The 18227-nt window shown below is 37.9% G+C and overlaps 1 protein-coding gene and 1 long non-coding RNA gene across 2 annotated transcripts in view; one reads left to right on the plus strand and one right to left on the minus strand.

Annotated features, from left to right (window-relative positions):
• HTR2C (5-hydroxytryptamine receptor 2C) overlaps positions 1-18227 on the plus strand; it is a 329139-nt gene that overhangs the window by 207935 nt on the left and 102977 nt on the right. The window lies entirely within an intron of this gene.
• The window catches only part of LOC134736013 (uncharacterized), a 50619-nt gene that overhangs the window by 28993 nt on the left and 3399 nt on the right, over positions 1-18227 (minus strand). Inside the window, exon 2 of the long non-coding RNA XR_010119662.1 lies at positions 17266-17382. This is a non-coding gene — a long non-coding RNA (uncharacterized lncRNA). The remainder of the gene's footprint in view (positions 1-17265; positions 17383-18227) is intronic.

Raw genomic sequence — 18227 nt, forward strand, 5'->3', positions numbered from 1 at the left:
CCTGGGCGGCCAGGGGAGACCCTGTCTCAAAAAAAAAAAAAAAAAAAAGCAAACAAAATGTTTCATATATTTTTCTAGCAGTATCAAAGAAGAGAAATTGCCAAGATCCTTTTAAATTCTGAATAAATATGGCTTTCTGACCATGCCAATTAATAGTGCCATGAGCACATCAACCAAACCCATAAATGGGCTTACATAATACATAATAATAATTCAATCACATTATAGAATTGATCATAAGATTTGCAGAAAAATTAAATGGACCAACACATTTATCATGTTCTGGTACATTAATCTGAGTGTGTTTATGAATATTCAGATACAAGCATATAAATGAGTATAGGAATGCATACTTACATAAAACATTTACACCAACACATCAAAATTGACAGAGCAGTCTATGCAAATTTTCTTAGCTCATCTTTAATCCACAGGAAATGAAACTATTATTACTTTAAGAAGAGATAATCCATTGCATTGGTATGAGGGAGAGGGAGGGTATGGGGTAGAAGAAAGAAGTGAATTCTTCCTCTCTTCTCAGAAAACACTGGAAAATTTCCTCCCACTCCCAAGTTTATAACTATTTAATTCAAAACTATAAGTAGGAAAATGGAATAGCTTGAGCCAAATTTTCTTCAATATTTGCCAATTAGAGATCAGAAGTTCATTCATTCATTCATTCATTCATTCATTCAGATACTGAGTATTTATACTAGGTGCTGGGTTTACAGTGACAAACAAAAAGTATAGTACTTACCTTAAAGGAAATTGAAATCTTGTAGAGAACCACAGACAATAAACACACAGACACACACACACACGCACACACACAAAAAGAACTGTTATCTAATGTTTTAATTAAATAATTATAAAATGGCTAAGGAATTTGGTAAATTTGAGTTTACTAGTCCATATTTCCCATACCTAAACTTGATACGTGATCTTTAGATGGCCATTTTCATTCATTGTAGTCACAATTCTTAGAACGTGACCACGTGCGTCAGAATTTCTTGATATTTGGATCAGCATTCAAAACTCACTGTTCCGTGTGATCTTTCTTTTAGAAAGACAAATTCTACTACTAAGCCCCAAGGTCTATCCATTATTGTCCAGGCATATAATACTTTTCTATTTTTGGTTTTATTTTTATTTTTTTATTTTACTTTAAGTTTTGGATACATGTGCAGAACGTGCAAGTTTGTTACATAGGTAAATGTGTGTCATGGTAGTTTGCTGCACCTGTCAACCCGTCACCTAGGTATTAAGCACCACATGCATCAGCTATTTGTCCTGATGTTCTCCCTCCCCTCACCCACACCAACAGGCCCTAGTGTGTGTTGTTCCCTTCACTGTGTCCATGTGTTCTCATTGTTCAGCTCCCACTTAGGAGTGAAAACATGAGGTGTTTGGTTTTCTGTTCCTGTGTTAGCTTGCTGAGGATGATGACTTCCAGCTTCATCCATGTTCCTGCAAAGGACATGATTTCATTCCTTTTTATGGCTGCATAGTATTCCATGGTGTATATGTGCCACATTTTCTTTATCCAGTCAATCATTGATGGACATTTGGGTTGATCTCATGTCTTTGGTATTGTGAATAGTGCTGCAATAAACATACGTGTGCATGTATTTTTATAATAGAATGATTTATATTCCCTTGGCTATACCCACTAGTGGAATTGCTGGGTCAAATGGTATTTCTGGTTCTAGATCCCTGAGGAATTGCCACACTGTCTTCCACAATGGTTGAACTAATTTCATTCCCACCAACAGTGTAAAAGCATTCCTATTTCTCCACAACCTCACCAACATCTATTGTTTCTTAACTTTTTAATAATCACCATTCTGACTGGCATGAGATGGTATCTCATTGTGGTTTGGATTTGCATTCCTCTAATGATCAGTGATGTTGAGCTTTTATTCATGTTTGTTGTCTACATAAATATCTTCTTTTGAGAAGTGTCTGTTCATATCCTTTGCCTCATTTTTGATGGGGTTGTTTGTTTTTTACTTGTTAATTTAAGTTCCTTTTAAATGCTAGATATTAGACATATGTCAGAAAAGTAGATTGCAGAAATTTTCTTCCATTCTGTAGGTGGTGTGTTCACTCTGATGATAGGATTTGTGTGTGTGTGCTGTGCAGGAGCTCTTTAATTTAATTAGATCCCATTTTTCAATTTTTGCTTTTGTTGCAGTTGCTTTTGGTGAATTCATCATAAAATTTTTGCCCATGCCTACAGACATATAATACTTTTCTAAAGATCATCTTGTTATTATTTTCATCATGATCCCATACATTAATATATTTATCTTAGCCAGTCTAGAAGACAGAGGGAGATTTTGCACCATCTTTAAAAAAAATTATTTAAGAGTGAGGCTCCTTGGAGGACATTGACGTGTTACTGATCTAATCTCTATACTTCCAGTTATTTGAAGCTATGCATCACTGTCTTCTTTTTGTTTCTTGGACATAGGACAAGTAACTTTTCATAGGAAATGTTCCTAGATAAATTAATAGTCTTCAAATAGTTTTCAAATCAAATAGTCTTCAAAGAATAATCTTTTCATTACATTTATTAGCTGTATTATCCTATTCCAACCCTCCTTTAATGGGAGATTATTATGGATTTTCATAGTTATCTTTCTCTTTCATTCATAGGGAGTACAGGATTGAAAGTCAGGAGATCTGGTATCTAGATCTGGCTCTATTATTGAATAATGCATAAACACAGAAAAATCAGTAAACAACACCTTAGGCTTTATTTTTTTATTTATTCATTCATCCATCCGTCCATCCATTAATTCAGCCAATATATATTAAGCACTTACTACTTTGTATTAGACACTCTTTTAATCATTGCACCTAGAGTGGTGAATATAAACAGACATAAAGCTTACATTCATGGGAGAAGAGAGACAATAAATAAAATAAAGGAGTCAGTATAGAGTAAGTTAGATGTTAGTGAATGCTATGAAGAAAAATAAAATGGTGAGAATAGCGAGTATCAGAGAGAGAGAGAGAGAGAGAGAGAGAGAGAGAGAGAGAAGCATGTACAGTGTTTTGTTAGTGATGCCTGTACAAGATCACTTGATCATGGTCAGTGATTTTAGTATTTGATTAGTGTTTGTGACAACTTTAAAAGTCTATGCTTTACTGTTTCCTCCCTCAATCAGAAAATAACATGAAAACAGCAAAAGCTTAAGGAAGACTCATTCATATTTCAAACCCCAAAATTATATAACCAAAATGCCTGCGCCTTATTTCTAGACGTGTTCTTTGTTGCTTGTGTAAAAGGCAGGCAATAATAAACACCTATTATGCTTGTTTTTGCTAATTTATGGCTACCTCTTTTAAGCAGCAGAATACAATCTGGTAATATTCTAAGGATGTGTTCTTCTTCAATTTACTGTCGAGTTTAGCCACATTTCTTTGAAACGTAAGAGGCTATCCTGGCCCTACGTCAAACAGACCAACTCACCACAAATGAAAGATCTATGTTCCAGACTGGAAGGATCTTTCTCATATTTGTTGTGCTGACAGAGAGCTGTTGTTTCTCAGCTAAGAATACTGGGTGTTGGGATTGAAGGAACATAATACCTTAGAGCTAATGTTGTTGCTGTTGTTTTCCCTTGAGTTTTCTTCTTAAGATATATAGCATATATAGATACAGAAATCAACTTGGATACCTTCCTGCCAAGATCTTAAGATATTTATTTACAACGAGAGAATTTTTGGGAATGGCCTAAGTAGCTGCAAACATCTGAGAGATGCAATGAATGCTAGAGGTGTGATTTGCTAATTATTGCCACTTTTGAAATTCTAATTCACATAAAGATTAAGTGTTAGGTATAGGAAAACCACAGAAAACTTCTTGGATTTGTAGAAGTGTCTGTAAAGTCTGATTCAAACAACTCAGGACAAATAAAAACTAAAAATAAATTTGCAGAAGCTCAGGATTGGATATTTTACATGTATAATCTCTGTAACACATAACCTGGCAGTGTGAATTCCTTTTTGGACAGGTAAGGCTGTTATATGCAGCAGAGGTCACTGAAAGGATCTGCATTTGACACTTTGGAGATGGATATGCATGGATTCTGATCCTAATTCCTGTTACTCAATGTCTATATTAGTTTCATCAGTTCTTAAACTTCTCTGAACCTCACCTTCTAAAACATCTATAAACTGCAGAGGAGGCAAACTGCATTTAGTTATGAATAGCAGGCACCACATGCTCCAAACCACAGGGCCATCTAATAAATTTCTCAGATATAAATATAATTGTTTTCTTTCATCTGGATCCTTATGATGTCAAAGGGCTCCCATTCAGACAACGCATCTCTCTTCTCTTTATCTTCCTAAGACCTGATCTTCTTGACTCAGTACCTTCTGTGCCTCACTTTCCACTACCCAGTGATCACGTACAAGGGCAAAAGCTACTGTTATCTGAGGATAGAATGCTCCCATCACCTCACCGAGGATAAGTCTTTAGTTAGTTGTATCTGGTCATGCAGATGCATATTCCAAGAAAATGTGACTCTCATCTAATAACAGTGTAAATTAAATTGTTAAGGAGAATGTCCACTGTCATGAGAAATACTCCTCAGATAAATGTGAGATATCCCTAAAACAATTCATGCTGGTAAGGTTAGTTTCATTGAAATTGGCTCCAAACATCTGTTTTTGCAAATCTGCAGCTGGAAAAAGGTTGTGATGAGGTAATTCATCTTGAAAGAAGACATTCTTATTAATGGATAAGCCAAAGTTAGTTGACTTCCTTTAGCTTTCATTATCACCTTATTTCCTGGCCATAGCTTCTTGCAACTTAGAAGCCTTTAGTCAAGCAACATTTTTTTAAAGAATATCCTGTTCTGGTAAGACCAATATGTTGTCACCTGAAATCTATTTGGTAATATTTTTGTCTCTCTATATCTTGAATTTTGATGCCTGTAGAGACATTCTTTCTGCCAAGTTGTGGCTTTCTTTACTCCAATCTACCTGTATTTGTCCTGAGGTAAATTCTTGTGAATACCATTTAATATAGGGTTTTCTAATTATTAAGAGCTCAGTTTCACTGATCGGTCAACACTGTGTCTTGAATTTCTAACCTACACCACGGTGTATATAAACTAAACATCCATGGCCACAAAAGTGCCGTCAGATTTTACTTCCTGGCCTTAAAGTAATTAAAGGAAAAATTCCTTGTTGTGCAATCAGGGTTAAATAGGGTTAGTGTCTGTAAAGGAGCACATTGTTCCATAAGTGTTCTCACTTGGGAAGTTGGCAACAAGTATTTAATCAAGGTAAAGAAAAGTTTGCCAAGGCAGGCAGTAGGTGACTGAAATAACCCTAGTCAGACTGGAATGAAGTCTGTTCTCATAAATGGAGTACCTGGCTGTAGCCAAGAACAGTATATATGAAAAAGAATAATTCCTGGGATTTGAGGACTGAACTATCAGCAGTTAGGGAACAGACAATGTCTGACTGGGAAACAAGAGTAAAATTAATTTTGTACTTATTACCTACACCAGATGTTCTGGTGTGCATGTGGTAAAATAGAGGTCTTCGGAAATCACAAATTTTGGTAAGAACATTTGCGTCCTTCATGTGGTTTCAAACAAGTATAAATATAAATCTTGCTGTAGATTAGTAGTATTAGTATTAACATTGCCCTGTTAATATAATCTCATTGAGCCTATAAGAATGATTTGGACAGCTCTATATTCCTCAGATAATTAGGAAGACAATTACTAGTTTATACTCAGTCTTAGAACTAGAAGAGACCTTAAAATTCAAAGTGCTCTGTTCCTTCATTTTGCAGATCTGGAAATAAAGGCCCAGTGAAGTGAATTGATTGTTCTAATGACACAGAGCTAAGTATTATGAAGGCCAGGAGTGGAGTCCATATCCAGGGTTTGTCTACTGAACCAGACCACAGTCGTTTACAATCAAGAGAACCCTAGGCACTTAGGGCTTCTCAAGAATACCTGGCCTTGGTTATGCCAAGAACTTATTAATCTGACAAATTCACAGTGTTTGGGGTTTTAATGTCAGAAAATCATGTAATTATTGATTTTCCCTAGGATGTGTGTATTTTAGCATGCTTTAAACATTCACGCTTCAATGTCTAAAGTGTTCAGTTGCATGTAATAATTTTTTTTTTTTTTTAGTGGGGCAAAAGTCTTTTATTACTACATTTTTTTCAGCAATTTCGGGCTATTCTTTTTTTATTATTATTATACTTTAGGTTTTAGGGTACATGTGCACAATGTGCAGGTTTGTTACATATGTATCCATGTGCCATGTTGGTTTGCTGCACCCATTAACTCGTCATTTAGCATTAGGTATATCTCCTAATGCTGTCCCTCCCCCCTCCCCCCAACCCACAACAGTCCCCAGAGTGTGATGTTCCCCTTCCTGTGTCCATGAGTTCTCATTGTTCAATTCCCACCTATGAGTGAGAACATGCGGTGTTTGGTTTTTTGTCCTTGTAATAGTTTACTGAGAATGATGCTTTCCAGTTTCATCCATGTCCCTACAAAGGACATGAACTCATCATTTTTTATGGCTGCATAGTATTCCATGGTGTATATGTGCCACATTTTCTTAATCCAGTCTATCGTTGCTGGACATTTGGGTTGGTTCCAAGTCTTTGCTATTGTGAATAGTGCCGCAACAAACATACGTGTGCATGTGTCTTTATAGCAGCATGATTTATAGTCCTTTGGGTATATACCCAGTAATGGGATGGCTGGGTCAAATGGTATTTCTAGTTCTAGATCCCTGAGGAATCGCCACACTGACTTCCACAATGGTTGAACTAGTTTACAGTCCCACCAACAGTGTAAAAGTGTTCCTATTTCTCCACATCCTCTCCAGCACCTGTTGTTTCCTGACTTTTTAATGATGGCCATTCTAACTGGTGTGAGATGGTATCTCATTGTGGTTTTGATTTGAATTTCTCTGATGGCCAGTGATGATGAGCATTTTTTCATGTGTTTTTTGGCTGCATAAATGTCTTCTTTTGAGAAGTGTCTGTTCATGTCCTTCGCCCACTTTTTGATGGGGTTGTTTGTTTTTTTCTTGTAAATTTGTTTGAGTTCATTGTAGATTCTGGATATTAGCCCTTTGTCAGATGAGTAGGTTGCAAAAATTTTCTCCCATTCTGTGGGTTGCCTGTTCACTCTGATGGTAGTTTCTTTTGCTGTGCAGAAGCTCTTTAGTTGAATTAGATCCCATTTGTCAATTTTGGCTTTTGTTGCCATTGCTTTTGGTGTTTTAGACATGAAGTCCTTGCCCACGCCTATGTCCTGAATGGTATTGCCTAGGTTTTCTTGTAGGGTTTTAATGGTTTTAGGTCTAACATGTAAGTCTTTAATCCATCTTGAATTAATTTTTGTATAAGGTGTAAAGAAGGGATCCAGTTTCAGCTTTCTACATATGGCTAGCCAGTTTTCCCAGCACCATTTATTAAATAGGGAATCTTTTCCCCATTGCTTGTTTTTGTCAGGTTTGTCAAAGATCAGATAGTTGTAGATATGCGGCATTATTTCTGAGGGCTGTGTTCTGTTCCATTGATCTATGTCTCTGTTGTGGTAGCAGTACCATGCTGTTTTGGTTACTGTAGGCTTGTAATATAGTTTGAAGTCAGGTAGCGTGATGCCTCCAGCTTTGTTCTTTTGGCTTAGGATTGACTTGGCAATGCAGGCACTTTTCTGGTTCCATACGAACTTTAAAGTAGTTTTTTCCAATTCTGTGAAGAAAGTCATTGGTAGCTTGATGGGGATGGCATTGAATCTATAAATTACCTTGGGCAGTATGGCCATTTTCACGATATTGATTCTTCCAACCCATGAGCATGGAATGTTCTTCCATTTGTTTGTATCCTCTTTTATTTCATTGAGCAGTGATTTGTAGCATGTAATAATTTTTAAAGTGTGGATGTTAGCAGAAGGCTGCATAACTTACGGGATTTGACTGATGTTTCAGGCCAAAAGTAGGTTGCCTACACAAAGAGAAATTTCAAACAGGGCTCATATTCTTTAAATTTAGTTAAGTGAAAACCCGTCATGTTTTCTCTGCAATGTTAAAAATGTTATGGTGTTAGTCATCACACAAAAATACTGCTTAACCATAATATGCTATTGCAGGTCATAGTAAAGACAACACATTATCTTAGCACTGAATAAAAAGCTTTCTCATTCTACACAAATCTACATTATATGTCTAAATCCTTGACTCCTAAAACATTAGGAAACATCTCCTGTTAATTAAGTGGCTGATTACTGAATAAAGTATTTTGATAAAGTTATTTCCATAAGGTTAAACAGTCCAGAGCGCGCACACACACACGTATATATATGTACACTTAGGTGCCCCAGGTACGAGTGACATAGAGCCATAACACATGATTCCTAACCTTGATGTTTCCAGAAAAAAAGATAAAAAGCAATGCAGAGTAGTCTAGATCAAGTGACAAAGATATAATAAATGCCATATGAAGTAAGAGAAGGGAGAGATGACTAAGAATTAGTCATCAGAGAGAGGCTTCATTGAGACATTATCAAACTCAAATGACATTTTCTTGAAGTTCAAAGTTACCACTAGTGAATTTCAAGGGATGGAAAACTTTCAATTTTATTTTCGATATGTTCTCTTAAGATAATATTCTGTAGAGAAACAATTTCTGCCACAACCCACTAAAACCGAATGCTGCTCAAAATTATAAAATAACAGTAAGATAAATCTCAGCATTGTGAACCCTTTGGCATTTGTTATCATTCCTTGTATCACCCCTTGTGAGTTACAAAGAGTTAGCATGAACCGTAAGTCCAAAGGTCACTCGAAATCCCTCCTCTTTGGAAAAAAAAAAAAAAAAAGAATTACTTTAATTACAAAAAAAAGTATTTTTAGGGATACTTCAATAATTTTAGTACATATGCGTTCTTACCACAATGGGCAGAAAAATAAGACTTTTTCAATATCTTAAATATATACTATAAATAATTCATTAACTAAAAAGGAATAACCAGTAGTAGAGACTTGAATTCAGCAGTGGGTGTATTCATTCAAGAAGTTACTACTAAGTAAGACACTTACTTTGAATTACAGAATTTTCTAGGTTCTAGAAAATAAAAGTGAATGAGTCCATGTCAGTGTTTTCAAGGAATCATATAATTATAATTTGCCTATTTGTATACAAATTATATAATTAGTCTATTCGTATGTTTATATATATGTACATATTCCACTATGATAATATTTGATAAATGCTAAACTAGAGGTATACACAAACTTCTAAGAGGAATATATCAGTTCAGAAGTCTGATTCACTAATTTGTTCATTTATTAATTTAACTGATATTCATTTAGGGCGCACTATGTGTGAGGCACTGTTCTAGATGTTTCCCAAAAAAGGTGACTTTTGAGTAGGGTCTTAAAATGTAACTGGGTTTTTGAGAGGCAGAAAAGAGGAGATAAGTCTTGACTTTATAGACAGTGGGAATGACATAGGAATTAATGAAAATGTAAGAGTGTGATGTCATCAGGGAACCTAGCCCTTTAAGTCAATGTCAAAGGAAGCTGGAAAAGGTGGGTAGATGTTAAATTATAATATGCTTTGAATTTCAACTGAAATTAAAGTAAATTTGGAGATTATTGTTTGGACCATAGAACACCATATTTTTCCTATTAAAACTTTTTGAAGCTATAACAGAAATAATACGATTTCTATTTTAGAAAAATACATTTTGTAGGATTACTGGATTCAAGTAGAGGAAGACTGAAGGCATTTATCTTTTACCCACATTCATCTTTTATACATTTTCTCAAGCCTTCTCAAATCATCATCCTATCTGAAGGATATTTATGCCCTGGAAGTAACTCGTGGCATCAGACTGACCTTGGCCACACTTCAGATTGATGGAGAATGTAAGCATTAGCATTTAATTCATTGGCACTTCTTTGGCTAGACGTATATATTTTTTCTTGGCTGTCCTTATTTTTCTCATACATTATGCCAAAGAGCATCTCAGACATCAGTAGCTGGTAATAAGCTGAAATAGCTCCATGTGTCACTGCAACATTTATGTAAAAATAGATATTACTAGCAGAACCTTTACAGTGTGGTCCTTGCCTTTGCAATAAAGACAAAGATCAATCTGGCTTAGAAATCAACTCACAATATTGGTGATCATATAATATATACTGACCTATCCCATAGGAAAAAGTTTCTATAGCAATTTATTTAGCTGTCTTCTCACAGAAGCAACTCACATTTCACAGTAAGATATGACTCAATAGTCTCTCTGAGAATGCGTGTCAGCCAATAATGCTTAGTCAGAAAGACTCAAGACAGTCTATGAAGCAGTAGGGAATATAAGGCAGCAGTGAAAGAACTTAGAGAGCCTATTAATAGGAAATGGAGAGCATTTGGCAGTCTTTATTAGGAGTGGGGAGAAGCAGACCTGTACATTCACATAGCTACCAAGGCCTAATTCAGGATTTTTTTCCTCAAATGTTATTTCTGATGTTAATATTTTTCCTCTGGCTTTTCTATGTTGCTTAAGCATACAGTATTAACCCGTAAGCATTTAAAAATACTTGTCTAGATCACATGGAAGAGGTTCCACTCAGAATTGTACATGTTCTCCCAAGGTTCATCCATCATCAGTGTATCCAAGAAAATGTAAGCACTAATTTACCTGGAATCTAAGGATAGAAAGAAATGCAACATCATTCATTAGTTGCTATAGATAGGTGTGGTATCCTGATGTGGTAAGATGAACTCCAGTCAGGAGTAATTTTTGTGCATGACTCTGACTATTGGGGATGTATCTGCCTGTCTATTAACATGGTGTACTTTACATAGATTTTTCTAATTTTATGAGTTAGATCTTAGAAAATAAACACTGGCTCCTTAATAGAATTTGAGCATTTGGGGACAGCTGTAACCAATCTGACAAATTCTTGCCATCAAATAACTTCCTTGTCAGGAAAGCCTGGTTTGAATACACATAAAGGTATTCAATTGAATAACTTTAATTGATTCAGTCTTTAAAAAAATATTTTTAATATTTGTGGGCACATGGTAGATGTGTTCATTTATGGGGTGTACATGAGATCTTTTGATACAAGAGTACAATGCATAATAATCATACCAGGGTGAATGGGGTATCCATCACCTCGAGCATTTATGCTTTCTGTGTGATACAAACAATCTAATTATAATCTTTCAGTTATTTAAAAACGTATGATAAAAAATTATTATTGACTGTAGTCACCCTGCTGTGCTATCAAATATTAGATCTTATTTGATTCAACCTTTTAATCAAATGGTTTCATTAAATCATTTTAATTTAATTTGAATGATTTAATTTAAATATTAATTTGGTTACATTTTCAAAACCACAAAGAAACAGTCTTTGATGAAAGTAGTAGTGCAATGAGATACAGGGGCAACAAAGAATTCTCCCCTACTTCAAAAAGGTCCATTTATGAAATTTCTTGCATCATTTTTTCAAGAGATCTGCCTAATAAATTAATTTAAATTGGGGCACCGTAATTTTGGAATCAGCAACAGGGATTTTGTAATAGAATTATGGGAGCCATTTAGCACTGGCTATGGTGTATTCATATGTGATTTTAATTGCACGAAGTTCCAAAGACAAGATCATGAACTTTCTTATCTATCTCTTTTACTTAACAGATAGGGACCTCTGGAAGCTAGCTGCAAAGTTCAACCTAATGATACTGTTAGACACTGTGATGGGAAATCATAGATGAGAGCAGGAGCTTTTGCACTGAATTTCTGTGCCATTTCCTGGCACTCATATTAAAATTATAAACTACTTAAATCCAAAATGTAGCCGTCTTAGAATGTGCCACAGAGTTTTACAACTTTTTCTCAGAAATATGGTTCAGTATTTCCAGAAAGCTAAATTAATTGCTAGAAACTCCTCTGACTACCCAACCAAACACAAGCTATTATGAAGCCCATGATGACAATTAAGACTCCATAGGCCGGGCGCGGTGGCTCACGCTTGTAATCCCAGCACTTTGGGAGGCCGAGGCGGGCAGATCACGAGGTCAGCAGATCGAGACCACGGTGAAACCCCGTCTCTACTAAAAATACAAAAAATTAGCCGGGCGTGGTGGCGGGCGCCTGTAGTCCCAGCTACTCGGAGAGGCTGAGGCAGGAGAATGGCGTGAACCCGGGAGGCGGAGCTTGCAGTGAGCCGAGATCGCGCCACTGCACTCCAGCCTGGGCGACAGAGCGAGACTCCGCCTCAAAAAAAAAAAAGACTTCATGAAATTTTGCTCATGGTGATGTCTTTAGCTTTATATTTTCTGGCCTGCTTTTATTGCCATGCTGTGCTTAGATTCTTTTTGTCCACATAGCTGAAAAAATATTACAATTCCTCTATTTTCATTCTTCCTTTAAGAAAAATAAATCAAGCCACTTAAATATTGCTTATTCACCTGCCTTTTCAAATATTTAAAGGAACACCTAAATTGTGCTGAGCTGTGTGTTGGGTGCTGGAGATATAATAGCAAACAAATGCTCCTTCGTTTTAAGGAGTTGCAATTGAGGAAACGGACATGGTAGCTAATCATTTTAATAGAAGGTGGGATAATTGTAAAGCTAGATCTATGCCACAGTTTCTTGTGAACATAAAAGGAAAATAACTCATGAACGAGGGGACAGTTCCAAGAAAGGATTTGTGGAGGTGGTTACACCTAAGTTACTGATATTCTGTCTCAAACTTAGGTTTTTCTAGTCTCAAAGTCCACACTTATTCCACTGTATTACATTATAGTAGAGGCTGTACAATGCCGAATTAACAACTAAATGTGGCTGAACAATGTTTCTTAATCTAAAAATAATATGCTTCTATTTCTCATAAGGTTGTTGAGATGACAAGAATGAAGATCATTAAGAAATAGTTCTCTCCAAGATGATGTAATGCTAAAATTGCATATGATTACTTTGTTTCTGCAAAATATTGCAATAGCCAAGAGACTTTAAAGTGATCAAAAGAAATAAAATAAAAATGAAAAACCCTTCAGCTTTAGTATATGGATTCTGGAGTAAGATACTGTTATCTACTTTTTAAGAAGGATTAAACAACATTATTTTTAACATTTTAAACGAATGCTTACACTAGAAGACTGTAGAATGCTGAACAATTTTCAGTGATCTTAAGTGGCAAGTAAGCTAGTCTTTTGCCCCATAGCATCCTGTGTTAGTGGTCCGTTTAATACCTTCAGCTAGTATTTCCAGGGACTTGCTACAGGGACATAAATTTCAAGCAGAAAACAATTCAAAAACTATTGAAGTCCTTGGTCTGGTGTCTGCTTCCTCTACATTCTTTCCCTAGGCAATACAACCACTTTCATTTTTTATGCTACCATTTGTTGATGACACCCAGATCTAAAATTCAGGCCACAGGCTTTTTCCAGACTTTCCCTTCAAGTGTTATGAAGATTTTTTATGCCAAGAGGAAGGCTTATCTTTGGTGAAAAAGTATGTCAAAGAAAAAGGAAGACGGTCATTGTCCTGGAAACGAAATATAAAGGTTGAGAGTTAGGTATGTAGCCAAATAGTTCATTTAATCTGCAGGAAAGAAGCAGAACAGAAACTGGGCTCTGCCATAGGTACAAATGGATTAAATGAAGCTTTTTTTTCTATTATATTTATGCTGGTGTTTCCCATGGGGTGCCATAATTGTTCTATTTTACTCTGTAGCCATTTTTTCTTGCCCTTTTTGCTTTTGTTTCTGCGTGCCTGATTCTCAAACTTTGACATATGACCAATCTGTTTCTCAAGCTGTAGACATAAACCTTCATTCCCTGGCTAACCTTTTTTGCTTCCTTCACCAGAACTGAGGCCCTTCTCTTCTGATAGAGTGCCAGAGTCAATCCATTATTACAACTCTGCACCTGTCTCCACCCCTTTTCTTTTGCCATTTCCTGACTTCAATTTTAATTGTGAAGCAAGATTTTATTTCTTTTTAATTTTAAATTTTTGTGGGTGCATTGTAGGTTTGTAGATATAGATGTATTTATGGGGTACATAAGATATTTTGATACAGACATACAATGCTTAATAATGACATCTAGGTAAATGGGGTATCCATCACCTTAAATATGTATCCTTTCTTTGTGTTACAAACAATCCAATTACATTCTTAGTTATTTTTTGTTTATTTGTTTATTTTTTTTGAGACGGAGTCTCACTCTGTCACCAAGCTGGAGTGCAGTGGTGCGATCTTGGCTCACTGCAACCTCTGCCTCCAGAGTTCATGCGATTCTCCTGCCTCAGCCTCCCCAGTAGCTGGGACTACAGGCGCATACCACCACGCCCAGCTAATTTTTGTATTTTTAGTAGAGATGGGGTTTCACCGTGTTGGCCAGGATGGTCTCAATCTCTTGACCTCGTGATCCACCTGCCTCGGCCTCCCAAAGTGCTGGGATTACAGGCGTGAGCCACCGTGCCCACCCCATTCCTAGTTATTTTTAAATGTACAATATAAATTATTGTCGACTGTAGTCACCCTGTTGTGCTGTCAAATACTAGATCTTATTCATTCTTCCTAACTGTATTATTGAAACCATTAAACATCCCCACTTCTCTCTCCCCTCCCCCAAACCCACTACCCATCCCAGCTTCTGGTAACTGTCATTCTACCCTATCTCCATGAGTTCAATTGTTTTAATTTTTTTAGCTCCCATTTATAAGCGAGAACAGGTGAAGTTTGTCTTTCTGTGCAAGGCTTATTTTGCGTAACACAATTACCCCCAGTTCCATTCATGTTGTTGCAAATGGCAGGATCTCTTTTTTTATGGCTGAATATACTCCATTGTGTATATGTATATTTTCTTTCTTCATTCATCTGCTGATTGACACTTAGGTTACTTCCAAGTCTTACCTATTGTGAACAGTGGTGCAACAAATATGGGAGTGCAGATATCTCTTTGATATACTGATTTCCCTTATTTTGGGTATCTACTCAGCAGTGGGATTGCTGGATCATATGGTAGCTCAATTTTTAGTTTTTGGAGGAACCTCCAAATTGTTCCCATAATGGTTGTATTCATTTACATTTCCACCAACAGTGTACCAGGCTTCTGTTTTCTCCACATCCTCGCCAGTGTTTGTTATTGCCTGCCTTTTAGATGTAAGGCATTTTAACCGGGGTGAGATGATACCTTACTGTAGTTTTGATTTGCATTTCTCTGATGATCAATGATGGTGAGCCCCTTTTTGTATGACTGTTTGCCATTCTTGTGTCTTCTTTGGAGAAGTATCAATTCAAATCTTTTTCCCATTGTTCGATTATTTTACTAGATTTTTCCTATAGAGTTTTTTGAGCAACTTATACATTCTGGTTATTAATGCCTTGTCAGATGGGTAGTTTGAAAATATTTTCTCCCAACCTGTGGCCACCACCACTGGGACTGTAGTAGGTCAGACCTGAGGCCAACACAGCAATGGGTCTTGCCCAGGTCCTGCAATGACCACTGCCTGGCTACTGTCTATGTTCGCTCAAGGCCCAAGGGCTCCACAATCATTTGATGACAAATCCAGCCAGGCCTGTGTCCTTCCCTTCAGGGTGGTGAGTTTCCCTGGCCCTGGGCAGGCCTGGAGTTGCTGGCCTCGGAGCCAGGGTCTGGAGTCAGTTACCTTAGGAATCTACCTGGTGCTCTAGTCTGTTGCAGCTGAGCTGACACCCAAGCTACGGGACAAAGTTCTTCCCATTCTTCCTTTCCCTTTCCTCCAGCAGAGGAATCACTCCCCATGGCTGCCACCACCCCATGTACGTGACGAGTACTGCCTGGCTACCCCTAGCAATCACTCAAGGCCCATGGGGCTCTTCAGTCAGCTTATGGTAAATGCTGCCAGTCCAGTGCCTTTTTTTCTTTTTTTTTTTGACAGAATTTCGCTCTTGTCACCCAGGCTGGAGTGCAGTGGCATGATCTCGGGTCACTGCAACCTCTGCCTCCTGGGTTCAAGCAATTCTCCTGCCTCAGCCTCCCGAGTAGCCGGGCTTACAGGCGCCCGCCACCACACCTGGCTAATTTTTGTATTTTTAGTAGAGACAGGGTTTCACCATGTTGGCCAGGCTGGTCTCGAACTCCTGACCTCAGGTGATCTGCCCGCCTCGGCCTCCCAATCCAGTGCCTTTTCGTTCAGGCCAGTGGGCTCCACTCTGGCTCAAGGAAGGTCCAGAAATGCTGTCCAAGAACCAAGGCCTGGAACCGGAGACCCCAAGAGCCCACTTGGTGCTCTGCCCTACTGTTACCAAGCTGGTACCCAAGCTACAAGACAAAATCCCCTTTACTGTTCCCTCTCCTTTCCTCAATCAGAAAGAGTCTCTCTCCATGACCACCACAGCTGGGAATGTGCTGGGTCACATCTGAAGCCAGCAGGGCTCTGAGTCTCACCCAAGGCCTATGGCAAATTCTGCTTGGCTACCACTGCTGATTATTCAGGGACCAAAGGTTCTTTAGTCAGGAGGCGATGAGTTCTTCTAGGACTTGGTCCTGCCCTTCAAGGCAGTGGGTTCTCTTCTGGCCTAGGTGTGTTAAGAAATGTTATCCAAAACTAAAACCTGGAATGAGGGCATCAGGACTCTGCCTGGTATCCTATTCTACTGTGGTGGAGCTGGTATCCAGATTGCAGGACAAAGTCCTCAATCCTCTCCCCTTTCCTCTCCTCAAGCTAAGGGAAGGAGTCTCTCCCAGAGCTGTGAGCTGTGGTGTCAGGGATTAGGGGAGGGGTGATGCAAACCTTCCCTTGGCCACGCCAGCTGATAGCTCACTAGGTCTCATGCACACCAAGTGCACTGTCTCCAAGCCCAGCACAGCACCAGGACTTGCCTCATAGCCTAGACTGCCTTTCAAGTTTATTTAGGACCCGGGGACACTTTTGCCCCTGGTGGTGGGGCTTGCCAGACAGAACTCAGGTTCTGACCACTGGGATGGACAATTTGCCTCTAGCTAGGGCTCATCTAAATGCTCTCTCAGTGGGCACTGGCTGATCTCTGCCCCATGTTGCTTACCAGCACTGAGTTCCAATGCAAAGTCCCACAGTCACTGCATTCTCCCTCCAACAAGCATACAGATTCTTTCTCTGCACCATGTGACCACTGCCAGAGGATGGGGCAGTGGTGGTGGTGTAGGCAATTCAAGACTGTCTTTCCTACCCTCTTCAGTGCCTCTCTCCTTAATACGATGTTAAAACCAGGTCCTGTGATCGCTCACCTGATTTTTCTTTGTATGAAGGTGCTTTTTTGTGTGTGGATAGTTGTTCAATTTGGTGTTCCTGTGAGTGGGGGACAATTGCTGGAGGCTTCTATTCAGCCATCTTGCTCCACCTCCCTGAAGCAAATAAAAAAGCTTTAGAAAAATTTGTACCCCTCACACCAAAGTGATTAGATGATAGTGATAGTCCACCTAAAATGTATAGTTTCTGATTTTTAAAACCAATTTATATATTTTATATTTCATTACATAAATGTACATCAATAAAATGGCCAAAAATGATATAGTAAGGCTAATTATGCCATTGAATGGCCACTTGTGTTCTTTGAAGGCTTGGAGTTCTTGAAGTTCCAAGTAAGCCTCTGAGCTGGTGTGATTTGAGGGGCACTGCTAAAGTTGCCTTTCTTTCCCACATCAGGCAAAATATCTTGCTATCACCTGTCACTCCTTATAGTCCCAATAATAGTAATTTAACTTTAATTCAAAGTGCCTAATTAAAATATAAGCACTATTAATGGGAGAAAGAGGTTTAAAGTAAAGAAAGGGCCCAAAGGCCAGTCTTTTTCTTTTCATGGTTTCCCTCAGACCCCACCCAATATGTTTTTTGGAAGATTAACATGCCAATGTTTATAGAATGCTGTAAAGTCTTCATATAACAAAAGAGATCTACATACTCCAATGGCAATAGTAATACAGTATAATGTTCAAAGAACATATAGATGTCACATATGTGGAATATTCCTATCAGGGAAACCCTTACATATTCCCTCTGTTACCTTTACATGGCATTTCTTCTTCTACTATTCCTGGCAATATCTGCCTTAGTGAAAAGACAGGGGTCAAGCCAATATGTTCCCATTGCACGCACTCGTTACAAAGATTTAATTCGCTGATAAACATGTTAGCATATTAAATCTGCAGCTTGCCTACCAAGAGTAAATGTTTTGTGTGAGTGTTTATCT

The sequence above is a fragment of the Symphalangus syndactylus genome, chromosome X, assembly GCF_028878055.3.
Source record: "Symphalangus syndactylus isolate Jambi chromosome X, NHGRI_mSymSyn1-v2.1_pri, whole genome shotgun sequence".
NCBI lineage: Eukaryota > Metazoa > Chordata > Mammalia > Primates > Hylobatidae > Symphalangus > Symphalangus syndactylus.